This window comes from Felis catus, chromosome F2 (assembly GCF_018350175.1).
Source record: "Felis catus isolate Fca126 chromosome F2, F.catus_Fca126_mat1.0, whole genome shotgun sequence".
Classification (NCBI taxonomy): domain Eukaryota; kingdom Metazoa; phylum Chordata; class Mammalia; order Carnivora; family Felidae; genus Felis; species Felis catus.
Window position 1 is genome coordinate 71,435,611 of NC_058385.1, and position 19,107 is coordinate 71,454,717.

Genomic DNA, 19,107 nt, shown 5'->3' on the forward strand with positions numbered 1-19,107 from the left:
GAGCTTTAAAAAAAATATTAATGAAGAGATTAGATCAAGGGCTGGTCTCCATTGCCCTAAGAAGTCTGCCCCTAACCCCTCGCCTACCACTGCGCACAGATCAGAATGCCACAACCGATCCTTGGAGATACTACTCTCCTTCTCCAAAAAGAAGGGAGAGCATTAAGGACCCTCCTGCACCACCTGAAGCAGTGCTAGGAGCTCTACATATCCTATATCATTTTATCCTAACAGGAGTCCTGTAAAGCCAGCCCCACTTTGACAAATGAGGAAAATGAGGCTCAGTGCACTCATTTTGAGAAGACCTTCTGTTTATCTTTCTTACTAAGGGAATGCTTCACAAGATTGGCCCATCAGGTGAACTGGTCACCACCTACGTCGTTCACCCCTCTTATGTGCATTTAGAACTTCCAAAGGAGACTGGTTGGATCCGAGAGGAGTAAATCCACAGAACTAGGAATCTGTCAGACTGGAAGTCCAAATCTATACCGTCTCCTATGACTTTGAACTAGCCATCTCCACTCCCTGGATCTCAATTCCTCAAATATGCAGGGCAAAGATGGGGAGATAAACCAGAGGATCTCCAGGGATCATGCCTGTTTTAATGATCTGTAACAAAACTTTCCCAGCGGACTGCACAACCAGCAAGAGACAAGGCAGAGAGCTGTTTCTCCCCAGAAATGTGATTCTACAGTTTCAGTTCCTGGAACAACTGAAGAGTGTGGTAACAGAATCCATGGAGAGAGACTTATGTGGCTAATATTCCAAAGCTTTCTAAGTGCAGTAATAAACAGAGCACATCTTGGTGACACAGAAATTATGAGGCACAGACCATAATAATAACTCATGTCTGCTTCTATTCACCAGAATAGACAAGAGACGCTTCCACTCCCAAGACACCAGAGCAAAAGAGAAAGAAGTAATTCCATTAGTTGCCACCACATATATTTTGCTTTATACTACTTTTTTTTTTTGCCACCCACTAAAGGAAACCCAATAATCTGCAGAAGGTGCCTTATGTCTAGGAGTAAGTGGTGGTTAATCAACTGAATCATATGAAGCTAGAATCATATGAAGCTAGACATCATACTTTCCATGCTGGGAAGCAAAACTCCTATTTACTAGACATCCTTGGTTGACAGTAATATACAATCGATAACTGGGAGGCAACTCTGAATACATCACACTAGCAAAAGAATGCCCAAATTCTGAAAGTTTCAAGAAAACTAGGTGATCACATTAGCCAAACTTACTTTCTTCTGTCCTGCATCTCAACACTCCCACCCCTGAGATAATTCTTGGGAGATTTTTATCTAACTTCTGCTGAATACACCAACAGACATGGAACTTGATTACTCTACGGTTTGGGATTCACCCCATTCGATGTTGCGTGACAGTTCCAATTATCAGAGTGAGCTATGCCACCTTGGTCCTATTGGACTCAGGCAGGAAGCATTTATTCTTTGACTGTGTGACTGTTCAAGGCCATGGAATGGGCCTGGAACATCTTCTCAGTCTTCTTTTCCCCATGTGAAGTATGTGCAACCCCTCCCCCATTCCTGGCTGGACAAATCTCGGATCCTGTCCCCGTCTCATTTATATTTCCCGAAGTGGTACCATTTGCCCACTGCACCCTCTAAAAGAAGACGCACTACACTTGACATCTCCAATGTGGGTTGTGTCACAGAAAACGACTGGACTTATCACCTCTCTTAATCTGTGCACTCAATCTCTATTAACTTCACCTAAGCATCATTTGCCTTTTTTTCAGGAACATTTGGCTTGTGTTTAGTCCTGTCATCAATTCGTGAGCTTTGCTCTCTCTCCAAGGCACTAACAAGTAGGGGTATATTGAGAATCAAATACTCAGGGTCACTATATTGTATGACAGAATACAGCCTCTTGACAAAAATCATAAATCAGCCTAGACTGTATTTTGGCCATGCCCTTCTTTTGTGCTGCCCTTGCCCTTCTGTGTCTCCTCCAACCCAACACACTTCTCCCCAAAGGTGGCATACTGTACTGGTTAAGAGCTTGGCCTGTGGAGCCAGCCTGCCCAAGGGTCACATCCCAGCTCTGACATTTGCCGGCTCTGTAGCTTTCTGAAATTCACTTAATATCTTTGTGTCTTGTGTATAAAATAATAATAGGGCCTCCCTCATTGTGTTCTTATGAGAATTTAATGATTTAATGTATGTAAACCACTTAGGACAAATAGCTTGGCAAATAGTGCTGCCCGTACTGAAACCCTAGCATAGAATTAGGAACAATCAGGCCTGGGGGACAGGACACCAAGGGTATAGTAATCCACACTCTAGTAACCTATATCACCTTAGGTTTGTCATGTTCTTTTTCAGACCTTCAATTTCTCCATCTATAAAATCGGGAAATCCGACATGATGCCTATGGTCCTTTCTGGCTCTTTCATTTGTCAAACTATGATTGTCTACAAGTCTTTAGCCACTGACATGGGTGGAAAAGCATCCACAGCCTTAATGGTAGGTGACAAAAGCTGAGATCTGACTCCTCTTGTAGGTATTGCTTTTATCATCCAAACAAATAAAATGTAAAGGCAAAATGTTTTGTAATTATGGAAGGCAACTTTGGGAAGACTTCTAAGGACAGTGGCGTCTTTTCAGAACCTCCTTACATTACATCACATCACACAGGGAGACTTCTCACTCCACAAGTTGCTGTCATTGGTAACATGGGAGAGTATTGTTAAGAACAGCCTGGGCAGTTGGGGATGAAAGACTGTGTCATTTGGAGGACTGAAATAGAGAAAAGAATAAACTTTTCATAGAAATCCTTGGCTTTGCATGGGCCTTTGAAAACCCACATTGTAAACACAGTGGAAAAGGCAATACACCATGGCAGAAGGCCAGAGGTCTGCTTCAGCTACAAAACCAACACAGCACTTAATTAACCTTGGCTATATGATGAACCGACCAGAGATACAGCCTCTTACTTGGCCCAGTGGGATAACAGTGCTCTCCCTTTACCTCCTCACAGAACTGCAAGAGATTATGAATGTGAAGACAGGGAAGGTGACTCAGCTGCCACATGGTTAGTGACCCTGAGGTTCCTGATCCTCCAAGGCCAGAATCCTACAACCTCGTCCGTCCCTTATTTCCCGAAGTGAGATGAAAAGATTTGGCACTCTCCATATTTTTATTCTCCCTGCTCAATGCCCTTACCTGGCTTCCCTGACATCTATAGCTCATTGTGGTACTATTCACTATCATTCAGCGTGTGGCTAGGAACGCCTTTATGATCTGACCATCTCGTCTCCTCAGCTTCATCTCTCATGCACCTGCTTTAAAGGCTAAGATCTAGTTGACTGATCGTCTAATTTCATGAACGTTCTTCAAAATTTTCCCCCATATTTTTATACCGTTTCTTCTGTTCACTAAATTTTAAGGCCTGTGAGTGCAGAAATATGTTTATGTTTATTTCTCTTCACTCAGGAGGGTCTGAAAGATCAAACTGTCAAGGGTCTACATGGATGAGAGACCTACTAATTCTGGAGAGGACTCTCAGTACCTGACCCTCATTCCTTCTTTCATTCAACGAGTGCTCATTCTAGGTGATAGAGTCTCAGTGGAGAACAAAAGCCATTCTGTGATCACCTTGAGATATGTAGCTTATACTTAGCACTAATGATAATCTCACCTATTTGTCCTCCCAAACTTAACTATCGCCTTTATTCTAAAAGACTTCATGAGAATTAGACTTATTTGGGTGAATGAAATCCCACAAAGTATAGGTGTTCCAGAGTGAAAACCTAGCTGAAATTAGTGGTTACCACGATATTATTAGACTGCCTTTTAGTGTCATTTTTCTTGATTGCAATATGCCATCTGGCAAAGTATGGCATTTATTGGAATAAACTCTAGTCATCAAGAATCAATCAGCGATTACTTGGAGGACTGAAATGAGGATGTGGGAAATCCCCAGAGCCACAGGGCTTTCTGCTTCTCCTCCTGGGAAGACCCTGTTAATGGCATTGTTCCTGTCCCCCTTAGCGTAGGCTGCTCCTGCAGACTCATCACAACCTCCTTCTGCTTTAACATCCAGTGATTAATTACCCCAGGGCCATGAGAGAGTCAGAAAATAATACAACACTGAATTGGAAAAGCCATTACCCTCTTTATAGGAATCAAAGCAACACTATGAGGGATCAGGTTTCACAGAAGTGGATATCAGATTAGTCACAAAACTTGCTTGAATTAGCCAAACCCAGATTACAGGTTAAATTTCTGAAAAGAAAGATAATAAGAGTTTTGGACTCATTTCTATAATTCTCCTAAGCAAGACAGCTTGTAGTTAAATTGGTTCATGGAATGTCAGAGTATATGGACCACTTAGTTTTAGACACAGGACAACATAATTGAGTCACTGGAACTAAACATCATCATCGTGTTTAAAGTCCTGGCTCGTCCACTTACCAACTGTGTATCTTTGGTGATCTACTTGATTTCTCTGGGCCTCGGGTTCTGCAAAAAGGGGGTAGTGATAACAGCCACCAAACAGGGCTAATGTGAAGATGAAATTATGTTATCAGTGCCTGGCACACAGCGCCTGTTAACATTAGTTCCCTGGTGTTTGCCAAATTTAAATCCTTCTCATTTATAGAAGGTCAACATGAGATAGTGCAGGTTGAAAAACACATCTACGTATCTTGAATAACTGTGTTTTATATTGTTTATTAAATAAATACCAGACCCATCCTCCCCTCACCCCAGTCCCATGTAACTCACTGATTGCTTCTCTGAACATTGATTCCTTATCTGGAAAAGGAATTTCTTCTTATTCCTATAAGAAGTCTCTCAAAAGATTATTGTGAAGATCTCCCGAAGTAGGCCATAGAAAGGACTTAATGGGTGTCTGGGGGCACAAATGCAGGGGGGACGGGTGCAGGGGCGGGCAGTACTGAATGCCATGACAAGTACTAATTAATATTGGCTGTTACGCTGATAGAAGGCCTCAGTATTAATGTTTCTGATTCTTATCAATTATGCCTTCTCAAATATAAATGTGAGTGTCACTGGCAATGTGAAGCAGTGCTTGCTGATGATTTTTGGAGGTCTTCCCGGTACCAAAAAGCAAAAATCAAAAGATATCAAAATCACTGGCTGTTTATGGCCACGGCCCAGGTAGGTGCTTGAGACGCTGGTTCCCGGAGTTCAACTTATTAAATATTTGTATGCTACAGCGTTGGGAGTAAAGAGTAGAGGAAACGAGCTCCTAACCTCCATGAATTCACACTGTAAAAAGAAATAAATACATTAGGGGCACCTGGGTGGCTCAGTCGGTTAAGCATCCAACTCTTGATTTAGGCTCAGGTCATGATCTCATGGTTCGGGAGTTCGAGCTCCACATCAGGCTCTGTGCTAACAGCATGGAATCTGTTTGGGATTCTCTCTCCCTCCCTTTCTCTCTGTCCCTCCCCTGCTTTCTCTCTCTCTCTCTCTCTCTCTCTCTCTCTCTCTCTCTCTCAAAATAAATAAACTTAAAAAAATCACATTGCAAAACAAAATGAAAGCAATAAACATATTAAAACACAATCTCTTTCCCCTTTTCCATCACTTAGGAAAAAAAAAAAATTAGATACCCATGGAAAACTATAAAGTTCCCAGAATCATGGGAAAGGACTGATTTGTCTGTAGCCATGGTAACAGGTAACCATCAGAACTGCTTTTAAACCCGTTGAATTTATCAACAACTCCCCTCAATGGACCTACTTGGTCAAGCCAATCAATCAGTGGCAGTCCCTGGCTTTGGAAAGACAGCTTATGAGGAAGTGACTCAGTCAAAGAAACACACACCTGAGCGTCAGTCAACAGCAGTCTCCCCCAGATAACCTCCGTTATGCAGATGTCCGTGTACTTATACCTCTAAAACCACCTCCCAGCCCCAACTACACACTTCCCCAGCACCCGTAAGATGCACTGCCTGTAATGTTGAGGTCCACCGTGCCTCAGCAGAATGGATCTCCCTAATTGGGAGCAATAAATTCAGCCTTGTCTTGTAATTTGAGATAATAGTGAGTGATGATCTCCTGATCCTTTGACACCTACTATACATTTTATACAAAATTCATTCCAGACAGATTAGGATTAAAATTCATGTGAGAGTAGGGGTGCCTGGGTGGCTTGGTGAGTTGAGCATCCGACTCTTGATTTTGGCTCAGGTCATGATCCCAGGGTTATAGGGTTGAGCCCTGTACCAGGCTCCACACTGAATGCTGAGGGTGGAGCTTGCTTAAGATCCAGTCTCTCTCTCTCTCTCCTTCTGCCCTTCTCCCCCACTCATGCTCTTTCTCTCTCTCTCAAATATATATATACTTAAAACACATGTAAGTGTATATGTGTCTATGATCATAAAAGCATTAGAACAAAATATTTTCTTAAATATAGTTTTAAGATAGCAATGGTCTGTTTAAAAAAATTTTTTTTTTCTTTGAATGGCACCAAAGGCAGAAACTACAGCAGGAAATACCAGTGGTAGAATTTAACTTCTGTAGGTTAAAATGACACAATACCATCCTTACTACTAAAATCTCCACCGCCACCAACAGAAAACAACATTGCCAAGCAGCAACACCAAAATTAACAACGCCAGCAGCCATCACCTCCCATCATTACCGCTGTTATAAACAGAACTAAGAAGCAAACGACAGAAAGTGGGGAAACTATTTGTAATAAAGATTAATGCTCTCAATATAGAGAAAGCTCTTAAAAAATCAGTAAGGAAAGAAGGAGAGGTGGATTTAGGAAGGTAAGAGGATACAAAGGTAACCACAGAAGAAAAGCGCCTGGTTGGCTCAGTTGATTAAGCGTCTGATTCTTGATTTCAGCTCAGGTCATGATCTCACAGATCGTGAGCTTGAACTGTGAGTTGGGCTCTGCACTGACAACACGGAGCCTGCTTGGGATTCTTTCTTCCTCTCTGTCTCTCAAAATAAATAAATGAACAGTTAAAAAAATACAGAAATGCAAATAGCAAGAAAAAAGGAAAGAAGAAAGTGGAACAGATTAAAAAGAAAGTCGTAATTTAACAGTAGTCATAAAAATGTTTATTTTAAAAGATGGGCAATGCCTATCTTTTTTTATCAAAACTATTGAGAAAATACATTTTAATATGCATCTCGTGGAAAAGTAAATTGGTCTAATCTTCCTGAAAGGCTATTTGGAAATATAAATTAAATGCCATAAAAATATATGATTTATATCCTGCAATTCTACTTCTAGGAATTTATCCCAAGCAAATAATCAGAAAATAGCTAAAGTATTTTCAAAAATATTTAGTGCAATATTGTTTGTAACACTGAAAAATGGAAATAACTCTAATATATATCAATGAAGGATTGCTTTAATAAAGTATTATATGTTCATGGAGGCAAAATGTAGACCACTCTGGAGTGCCTAAAAAAAACAGTGTAAATGTTCACTTATTGATATGGCAAAATGTATACAATACATTATTAAGTGAAGAGATTAGGTTGCAATTCTTTTAAGTATCACATAAACTCATTTTTGTAAAATACAATTTATATGCACATATATTCATTGTCTCTTCCAACAACAACAACAACAACAACAACAAAAAGTGTATCATCTGTTTTGTGTAAGGCACTGTTCTAACCATTGAAGATAGGCCAATAAACTATGCAGACATGGTCCCTAACGTCATGGTGCCTACAGCATGGTGAAAATAATGTGAAGAGGTAAACGGGGCACCCCAAGACTGAGCGGCTATTATCTAACACCAGCACAACTATGAGGGCTTATTATCTTATTCCTTTTTAATTTTAAAAACAACTTCTGAATTTTTGAAAATTGTTTCTCTTTCTTTTAAACACTTACATAGTCAAGGGGGACCTGGGTGGCTCAATCAGTTAAGTGTCCAACTTCAGCTCAGGTCATGATCTCATGGCTTGCGGGTTTGAGCCCTGTGTCGGGCTCTGTGCTGACAGCTTGGAGCCTGGAGCCTGCTTCAGATTCTGTGTCTCCCCCTCTCTCTGCCCCTCCCCAACTCGTATTCTGTCTCTGTCTCTGTCTCTCAGAAATAAGTAAACATTAAAAAAATTTAAAATAAAACACTTATATAGTCAAAACAAAGCCACTTTTTTTTAACTTTATTTTTTAAAATTTACATCCAAATTAGTTAGTATATAGGGAAGCAATGATTTCCGTAGCAATTTCTTACTCAACACGTCTCTGGAGGCAAGGGAAACAAAAGCAAAAATGAACTACTGGGACCTCATCAAAATAAAAAGCTTCTGAACAGCGAAGGAAACAATCAGCAAAACTAAAAGGCAACCGACAGAATGGGAGAAGATATTTGCAAATGACATATCAGATAAAGGGTTAGTATCCAAAATCTACAAAGAACTTACCAAACTCAACACCCAAAAAACAAATAATCCAGTGAAGAAATGGGCAAAAGACATGAATAGACACTTCTCCAGAGAAGACATCCAGATGGCCAACCAACACATGAAAAAATGTTCAACATCACTCATCATCAGGGAAATATAAAGCCATTTTCTTTTTAAGGGAGGAAAAGTAGGAACAGTTTTCATGACACCAAGTCATCCAGGCCTATAAAGCTTCTACATTCTCCACTGAAATGCCCTGAGACAACCTGACTGGAGCATCTGTATATTCAACGTCCATTCCCTTTCCCCTTCTCTCTCCTCCCTCTCCTTTCTGTTCCTTCCCTTTTATTGTGTCATCCTTCTCCTCATATTAGTCATAAGAATCCTTGCCCTGGGACTATAACAAGCCATCAGTTTTAATAATAGATCACAAGCTGGTGGTGATTGGTTGCACCTCACCCTTACTTACCTCAGTAGCTGTCTTCATGCCAAACTTTGAATAGAGAAGTTCAGAACAGGGCAGCATTAACCAAGGAGGAAAGTGTTAACTTCAGGTCCAAAAAGCAGTCTTTCTGAAAGTCAAGTTCCTTAAATGCCTGGAAGAATAAGGGAAAATCACTTAATTTTTATTAGATTTCTCCACTAAGGGATTGTTTTTATTCCTCCCTGCGGATACAGCTTCTTTTGTATACACACATGTATGAGCTCTCAAAACTGTACAAAGCTGTACAAAGCCCACTGACTTCGGGAAGTTTTTTTTTATCTTTCCAAAGAGTTTCAGGACACATTCCTGCATGCATATTTGAAGGAGACGCTGCTCAGTGCTAGCCCCAAGCAGAGGATGGGACCCAGATTCCTATGCCAATGCAAAGCACAACAGGGCAAATTGAGATGCTGACCTGGAATGAGGGAGGGAGAAATTAACAAGATAATAAAGAAATGGGGCAAAATGAGAGCAGACCCAGCATAGGAAAAAGACAACAAACAGGAAGTGCTCAGAGAGCAGATACATTCTGTGCAGTTTCCAGCAAGCTTCAAGAGTTTGCTCTGGGTGAAGTAGGTGCTGATGATGTTAACAAGATTCTGTGGCCTCAGATCCAAGTTCATTAGAATCTATTGCTTCTGTCTGCTCACCCCTATGAAGCACCACTTTTCTGGAAAAGTTCACACTGTAATAGATGTGAATAATGCCGCATTGAGCATGGAGGTGCAGATACCTCTTCAAGATCATGATTTCATTCCCTTTAGATGTATGCCCAGAAGTGGGATTGCTGGATGCCCTCCCATGTTTGCTGCAGTATTATTCACAATAACCAAGTCATGGAAACAGGGAAACAACCTAAGTATCCATCAACAAATGAACGGATAAAAAAACATGGCACACACACACGCGCGCACGCACACACTGGAAAGTATGCAGGCATAAGAAGGAACTCCTGCCATTTGCTGCACACGGATGAACGTGGAGGGCATTATGCTAAATGAAATAAGAGAGAAAGACAAATACTGCATGATCTCACTTACATGTGGCATGTGAAAAAGCTGAACTCATAGAAACAGAGAGTAAAATGGTGGTTGCCAGGGGTGGGCGATGGGGGAAATGGGGAGATGTTGGCACACAGACAGGGCACACAGACTTTCAGCTGTAACATGAATAAGTTCTGGGGATCTAATGCATAGCGTGGTGGCTATAGTTAACAATACTTAATTATATATTTGAAAGTTGCTCAGAGAGTCTTTTCTTTTATTCTCAATTTAGCTAACACGCAGTGTAGTCTTGGCTTCAGGAATAGATTCCAGTGATTCATCACTTACATATAACACCCAGTGCTCATCTCAACAAGTGCCCTGCTTAATGCTCATCCCCCATTTACCCCACCCCCATCAACCCTCAGTTTGTTCTCTGTATTTAAGAGTCTCTTATGGTTTGCCTCCCTCCCTGTGTTTTGTCTTATTTTTTCTGCCCTTCCCCTATGATCATATGTTAAATTTCTCAAATTCCACATGAGTGAAATTGTATGATATCTTGCTCTGACTGATTTATTCGCTTAGCATAATACCCTCCAGTCCCATCCATGTTGTGCAAATGGCAAGATTTCATACTTTTTCATCACCAAATAGTATTCCATTGTGCGTATATGTGTATATACAAATAAGTATATATATATATGTGTGTGTGTGTGTGTATAAGTGTATATATGTGTGTATATATATAAGTATATATATAAGCGTATATATACATATATATGTATAAATAAGAATATATATATGTATATATAAGAATGTATATACACATACATGTATATATATACATATATGTGTATATATACACATATATACACATACATGTATATATATATACATATACACATACATGTATATATATATATATACATAAACACACACACACTTTATCCACCCATCAATTGATGGACATTTGGGCTCTTTCCATAATTTGTCTATTGTTGATAGCACTGCTATAAACACTGGGGTGCATGTGCCCCTTGGTGCCTCAAAGGAGTGCCTCAGCACTCCTGTATCCTTTGGATAAATTCCTAGTAGTGTAATTTCTGGGTCATAGGGTAATTCTATTTTTAATTTTTTGAGGAACCTCCACACTGTTTTACAGAGCAGCTGCACCTGTTTGCATTCCCACCAACAGTGCAAGAGGGTTCCCGTTTCTCCCCATCCTTGCCAGCATCTGTTTTTTCCTGAGTTGTTAATTTTAGTCACTCTGACTGATGTGAGGTGGTATCTCAATGTGGTTTTGATTTGTATTTTCCTGATGATGAGTGATGTTGAGCATCTTTTCATGTGTCTGTTGGCCATCTGGATGTCTTCTTTGGAAAAGTGATTATTCATGTCTTCTGTCCATTTCTTCACTGGATTATTTGTTTTTTCGGGTGTTGAGTTTGGTCTTTACAGATTTTGGTCAGAGAGTCTTCAATACTGTCACCACACACACATAAAAACAAAGGTAATTAGGTGAGGTGATTGACATGTTAACTAACTTTATTTATTGCAGCAATTATTTTGTAATATAAATGTGTATCAGATCATCACACTGTATATCTTAAACTTACATAATGTTATATTTCAATTACATATCTATAAAACTGGGAAAAAAGAAGACTCTATACTTCTCAAAAAAAGATGTCATATGTGGACATTGGTTCAGATCCTTGGTTTTGCATTGCTCAAAATTTGGGATTGCTAATGTTAGGGGTGCACAAGAATGCCAGGACCACGTGAGAATACCTTGAATAACACAGCAGTAACATCATTCCCCCCTCAGTTCTCCCAGTTGCTAAGAAGAAAGTATGAGTTGGGAACTAGTGCTATCTTACCTCTCTGTTATTTGCTAATCAACTTTTTTTTTTTTTTGGAGAGAGAGAGAGAGAGAGAGAGAGAGAGAGAGAGCGCACGCACTTGCATGCAGGCGGGGTATAGAGAGGGAAAGAGAATCTTAAGCAGGCTCCACACCCAACCTGACATAGGGCTGGATCTCAGGACCATGAGATCATGACCCGAACCGAAATCAAGAGTCAGACACTTGACCAACTGAGCCACCCAGACACCCCGCTAATCATTTTTTAACAGTGTGCTTAACGCTCAGACTCTTCTAGCAGGGAACATCTTCTAGTTCGAACATACTGACTTTATTGATATTAGGTACGTATTTTTTTTTATGTCATACCTTCACACAATAATTCTGGTCTTCTTTTCACAGTACTCTTATAAATATAAGGATATTTCTTTAAATAATAACTATTTAGGGGGACATTGAAAATATGGCAAAACCCCTAAAAATGTTAGAAGAATGGCTCAATGTGGCAAAAAACAAAAAATTTACAAATCAAAAGAAAAACACTTCCCTGACCCTCCGCTCCTACCGATTTATGACCTCTGTCACCCTAGAAGAGTCTATCTCAAGCTGACCACTGAAGTGCCTGTGGACTCAACTTGTTCCCAGCCTGCCCTGGGTCTGTGTGGAAGGATCACGGTCCCTTCAGGCCAGTTCACAGAAGCTCCTCCAGCTCCGGAGAGACTTATAACTGGAGTCCGTTTATTCCAGATGCCACGGGACAAAGACAGAACCTCATCAGCCTAAATCACCAAGTGACCATGTGGAGGAAAACCCTCTGGTGAACTACGTAGATGAATACTTCCGTTTAGCTGCTCCGATCTGGGGGTCATTTACAGGTCTGCTTTCTTGGAAAGCGTCTGAGAACAAGGTTGGCGTGCAGGACACTAGTTGGGGAATGCTCTCCAAATAAACCCGTGGGACAAGGGGAAGAATCAGAACCGGGCAGTGAGGGCCGACGGGCTACGATCCAGCCACCACGAGGGCGCAGCTGACTCACCAGAAGTTCTGAAGTTGTAATGATCTCTTACAGTTGTCCAAAATGGGAGACGGAGACGGGGCGGGGGGGGGGGGGGCACAGCTTTATGCCTTCAAACCAGTTAGTCAGTGAATGAAAGCTGCCCCCAGGAGGAAGTTGTGATGTTGGGTGAGGTGACTTCCAGCCAAGGGCAAATCCTGGAGAGGACTGACAGCTGAGGGCCATCAGCCGTGACCACTCCCAGCAGCTGGAAAAATAAGCTCTTCAGTCCTAAAAAGGGATCTGGGAAATGCATCAGCGTGTCCACTACCGGGCACAATCCAGTCAATTCTGACTTCTATTCAGAGGTCAAGCAACTTCTCCATGTCACAACACTGCACGTGGCAGAATGGGGATTCAAACCCACATCCGCCTGACTCCTAAATTTTAACATTGTACTAAACTGTCTACCCATCTAAACGTAATCCTGGGCCCATCTTTTGTTTGGGGGCCAACTAGTGGGGCCGTTGCCATTTTATACGGAATTTTCTTAAGTGCTGTATTTATATCAAAACCTTCAGAGATGAGTATGTTCCTTATCATGCAGAAGGCAACCAGAGCTTAGAGAAAAGAAGCTGTAAGTCGTGGTTGAATACTTAGTACATGAGATGTGGATCTTGGGGTGCTTTACTCTAAGACCTACATTTTATTCCTAAACACCGTAGGCCCAAACAGAGGCTTGAAATGAAAAGTTAACTAAGTTCAGGTCTCTGGGACCTGGCAGCTTATTCATTCCCCTCTGCATTACCACTGACATTCAGTGAGGAGCAGATGCTCCTTTCAGAAACCTCACAACTAGGGGTGCCTGGGTGGTTCGGTTGGTTAAGTGGCTGACTTGAGTTCAGGTCATGATCTCACCATTCGTGAGTTCGAGCCCTGAGACAGGCTCTGTGCTGACAGCTTGGAGCCTGGAGCCTCCTTCAGATTCTGTGTCTCCCTCTCTCTCTCTGTTCCTTTACCACTCACACTCTTTCTCTCTCTCTCAAAAAATAAATAAACATTAAAATAATTTTAAAAACCCTCCTTACTAAGACTTTTCCAGATCACACATTTAACTTTATGAATGTAGATGTTGGAGTGCCTAATCCCCTCCTGACATCCAAGAAAAAGAGCTTTCCTTCATTAGTGTGTCCATTAAGGTAGGGAGATCAAGACACCTGTTCTGTAGTCCTGATCCTACTACTCTCTGATGAACTGGGACAGCTGGGTTTTCCTGACCTCAAAGATAAGGGAGTCAGACACCATATATAGGTTCTAAATGATATTTTCTTATTCAGGTTCAATCTGTCAAGGATCCATGGAAGCTGTACTATGTGCTAAGCACTGGACTGGGTCATATACATTGTGCCAAAGATTTTTTTAAGCTCCCTTGACCCCTCAGACAATTCTTCCCATTTGACAAGCAATAAGCGGCTTATTCCAATTAGCAGAATCCCCATGTGATCCCCATGAGGAGGGAAACAAAATATCTGAGCCCCACAATTGCTCCCAATTTTTAGTCGGTTGTACTTTCCGGAATGCAGCATAAGAAAGAGCACCCAGAGAGAACATGACACTCCTACTGGGTTGAAAAGATGGATGCTACAGTTCAAACAGGCCAGGGTGGCAAGAGAATTAAAACAGAAATTATTATCAAAAAGATATATTGAAAATTCCAATTTTTATTTGGGTTAATCATTTGGGGGATGTTGAGTTTTATAAACTCTAGATTTTTTGGACACTACCCCTTATCAGATATGTCATTTGCAAATATCTTCTCCCATTCTGTAGGTTGCCTTTCAGTTTTGTTGATTGTTTCTTTCACTGTACGTAAGTTTTTTATTTTGAGGAAGTCCCAATAGTTAATATTTGCTTTTGTTTTCCTTGCCTGAGGAGATACACGCACTCCGATATTTATAGCAGCATTATCAACAATAGCCAGACTATGGAAACAGCCCGAGTGTCCATGGATAAACGATGAATGGATAAGGAAGATGTAGCAGATATACACAATGGATTATTACTCGGCCATAAAAAAGAATGAAATCTTGTCATTTGCAACAACATGGATTCATCTAGAGGGCATTATGCTAAGTGAAATAAGTCAGCCAGAGAAAAGATAACTACCACATGATTTCACTCATATGTAGAATTTAAGAAACAAAACAAATGAGGGGCACCTGGGTGGCTCGGTCAGTTGCGTGCCTGGCTCTTGATTCAGGCTCAGGTTATAATCCATCAAACCCTGTATCAGGCTCTGCACTGAGTGTGGGGTCTGCTTGGGATTCTCTCTCTCTCCCTCTCTCTCTGCCCCTCCCCCACTCGTGCTGGCTCTTTCTCTTAAAATAAGTAAACATCAAAAAAAGAGAAACAAAACAAACGAAGGCAGAAAAAAGAAAAAAAAAAGCCATGAACCAAGAAACAGACTCTAGCAACTATAGAAAACAAAGTGATGGTTACCAGAGGGGAGGTGGGAGCGGGGGAGGTAATGGAACAAATAGGTGATGGGGACTAGATAGTGCACTTGTCCTGATGAGCACTGGGTGATGTATGGAATTGTTGAATCAATATATTGTACACCTGAAACTAATATCACCCTGTATGTTAACTGGAATTAAAATAAAACTTAAAAAAAATTGCCATGTGTTTGGGAAATAAACAGTGCATTACTAAAACAAAACAAACAACAACCACAGATTGAAGAATAAAGAAAAAGGTAAATTATAAGATATTTTAAACTAGATGAAAATTAAAACGTATCAAATTTTTGAGATGCATCTAAAGTAGTGCTTCAAGGGAAAAAACATTAGCTTTAAATGGTAGTATTGGAAGAAAGCACTAAAGTCACCTATCTAAATGTACACACGAGAGAGCTAGATAAAAAAGTATAAATTAAACCTGGAATAAGTTTTTTTTTTTTAAAAGGAAATAACAAAGGTACAATACACTACAGTGATAGAAATCAGATGAGTAACCGCCTGGCTGCGAGTTGAGGGGTAGTGACTGGCAAGGGACATCAGAGAACACTTCAGGATATAAGAAATCCTCTATTTTCATCGTAGTGGTGATTATGGGAGTATATATATTTATCAAAAGTAATTGAAGTTTAGGGGCACCTGGTTTCAGTTCAGGATATGATCTCATGGTTCGTGGGTTCAAGCCCCACATCCAGCTCTGTGCTGACAGCTCAGAGACTGAAACCCGCTTCAGATTCTGTGTCTTCCTCCCTCTTTCTCCCTCTCTCTCTCTCTGCCCCTCCCCTGCTCATGCTCTGTCTCTCTGTCTCTCTGTCTCTTTCAAAAATAAATAAACATTAAAAAAATATTTTTAAATAATTGAAGTTTATACTTGCAGTGAGTGTGTTGTATTGTATGAAAATTCTTCCCCACTAAATCTGATCTTAAAAAATGTAACAAGTGCATTCAACATCCACTGAAGATGCTGTGTTACTTATTAAGGATGGAAATATAGGGGCACCTGGGTGGCTCAGTCAGTTAGCTGTTTGATTCTTGATTTCAGCTCAGGTCATGATCTCATGGTTCATGAGATCAAGCCCTATGTCAGGCTCTGTGCTGACAGTGTGGAGCCTGCTTGGAGTTTCTCTCTCTCTCTCTCTCTCTCTCCCCGTCTCTCTGCCCCTCCCCACTATGTGCACACACACTCTTTTTCTCTCTCAAAATAAATGAACTTTAAAAAATTATGGAAATATAAATTAATGATGGTGATTCTGATTATGGCAGCTACTGTAATGCAGTTAAACACCTACTACGTTCCAAACACTGACCTAAGCCAGTTTGCATTTAATGCAGGACACGATAATCACAAAAAACCTAATCATCCCCATTTTTACAAACAAAGTAAGACCTAAAAGTTTAATTAAGTGACCCACGGTCATACAGATACTAAGGGAAGGAGCAGAAAAAGACAGATCCGCGTGCACTGACTGCCAAGAAGCAGTGTGGTGGGGACACAGGTATGTCCCTGTCAGCCATCATTTGTGGATGAACACAAACAAGATTTTCTCCCTAAAAATGTGTGTTTCCGTTTGATTAACTTAGCAGTCTTCCCTCCTCCTGTTCCGATTTACTGTCTTTCATTTGACTCCTTCCCAGTGAATGTGCAAATCCGGTCCGCTTCCTTTGTAATGCTTTGTGCATTTAGTGCTTCCTGCAATATGTCCCCCTCTTCCATTTTCACCACTCACCATCGACGCTAATTTGTTGGAGTATTTTGTGTTCTCTGCCTGGCGTGAATCTCTCAGAGCATGCACTCGGGACAGTATTCTGTACAATGGAGCTTCCCTTTCTTCCCCTTTTAGACTCTGCCTTTCCCGTTGCGGCAGGTAGAATGCCACGGGCAACGGGCCAGGCTGTGCACACAATCTGTTTAAGGGATGGAAACAGAGGCGCAACTCAGAGACACGCTCTCAGCTTCTAAGCATTTTACAACATATGTGCTGGCAAAGTGTCCCACTGGCTGCATTATTCCAGAGCCTAGATGTCTAGGGCAAAACGAGACAATGCCGCAGCGAGGGCACGAGCATCATGTGTGTCGGGCTGGTAAGCAGCAGCAATAATGCTTTCCTGTCTGCAGTAAAGGTTCTCTTTAAGTTGACTAATGAGTCATAGGAGACGTGTCTATGCTTGCTGGGTTTTATCCCTCTCTTCCTTCAGAAAGAATGGATTTCACACCTGCAAGACCATTTTTCCCGAATGCAGTGGTTTAAAACCTGCACACCCACTTTAAAATTAAAGGCCATAATATGCATTTGAGACCTAGCTCCGCCACTCAGAGGCTGAGAGATTGTGGGTAATTCACTTATCGTTTTCTTCAGTGGCAAATGGAGAAAAAAAAAAATACCAGCATTGCAGACTGGGAATGAAAATTCAATGAGATAATGCATTCAAAAACCTTTTACATAAGCTGTAAAGAACTGGAACATAATATATAATTATTGCTCTTGGTAAACATCTCATTGTGCAGACCCTTCCCCTTAATAAATATCCCTGCTTTCTATTCAAGAGAAAATCTCTTGCAGATCACATCATAAAATCATAGAAGAATGTGCTAGAAAGGAATTTAGAATCCAAAACTTGCAATTTTCACAGGGGAAACTGAAGTCCCAGGAAGGGAAATGTTTTGCCTGTAATTCTGAACTTGGTTACTCTTACCTGCTCTGAAGTTTTGACATCTGTTTGGATTTGAGAACCTTATGTGATCAATTAATATTATTATTGCCAAGACATGTCTATATATTTCGCAATTCTTTGTGTTTCCTATGCCATTATCTGGAAGTTCCACCAAGACATGCTTCTTTCCAGACAAAACATCTTGTACATGGATATCAATACATTGTACCCAATATCAATATTTTACAGGTTTCAGATCATCCAAACCAGTACTGAAACCTAAGCCTGCAATGTTAGAGTTGGAAGTGACTTTGAAAATAACGGAATCATTATATCTGTACTATATGTTTCTTTGTTTGCTGGACCCCCAGAACTCTGCAATTTCTGGAACATACTTCCTGAGACCCATGCCAAGTGATGTTCAAGGGACGGCTGTTCGTGGCCAGGGCCCACATCTTTTGTGCAAAGCTGCTTACTGTTTGTGGGGATGAAACAAGAAACAGGGTGGTTCTCAGGAGCTAATTCTCCCCAGGCTACCACCTTCCAGAGCAAAAATCCAAGATGCTAAGTGTTCCAAATCCAAACCTGGCCTTCCAGATTGTTATGACATTGTATTTGTCAAGGTAGGAAGATAGATTTAAAAGTTCATTAACTTGGGTTGTAACATTTAAATATTTAGACACCTGGTATGTGGGCCTCTATTTGTACTCTTGTCCTGGGCCCTGTAAATGTTACGGGCAGGCATGCTGAAAGCCATACTTGAGGACTGTTTGCTTGAAATGAATACCAATGTTTTCCAAAGCATAGCCTACATAAAACTAGTCTAAGAGCTGTTAATAGGTTCTCCTATTAACAGCTGACAAAAGACTTGTGATAAGTGAATGAAGAATGAACTGCTGCTTATTCTATAGTTATCTCTCTCTTGTTGGCTATAATTATCACTATTAACATTTTAGCAGTAGCAGTAATAGCATTCTTTTCCAGCCTTTATAGCATATATTACTATTTTAGATTATTGTGTTTATTTTTTTAATTATCTGTCACTCCACTAAAATAGAAGTTCTGTGAGAGGACAGGTCTTGTCTGGCTTACTCACTGGTTTCCGCAGAGCCTAGAACAATACTTAGCATGTAAGAGGCATTTAATAACTCTTTTTAAAAATTCATCAGATGGCTGGTTTTAGTATACACTCACAGCTCACAGACCCTCAACACTGACAAACATCCAGTCGCCT

At 40.8% G+C, this 19,107-nt stretch overlaps 1 long non-coding RNA gene across 1 annotated transcript in view; it reads right to left on the reverse strand.

The window, feature by feature from the left end:
* The window catches only part of LOC102900151, a 201,275-nt gene that overhangs the window by 170,380 nt on the left and 11,788 nt on the right, over positions 1-19,107 (reverse strand). The window contains exon 2 of the long non-coding RNA XR_006592191.1: positions 8,853-8,979. This is a non-coding gene — a long non-coding RNA (uncharacterized LOC102900151). The remainder of the gene's footprint in view (positions 1-8,852; positions 8,980-19,107) is intronic.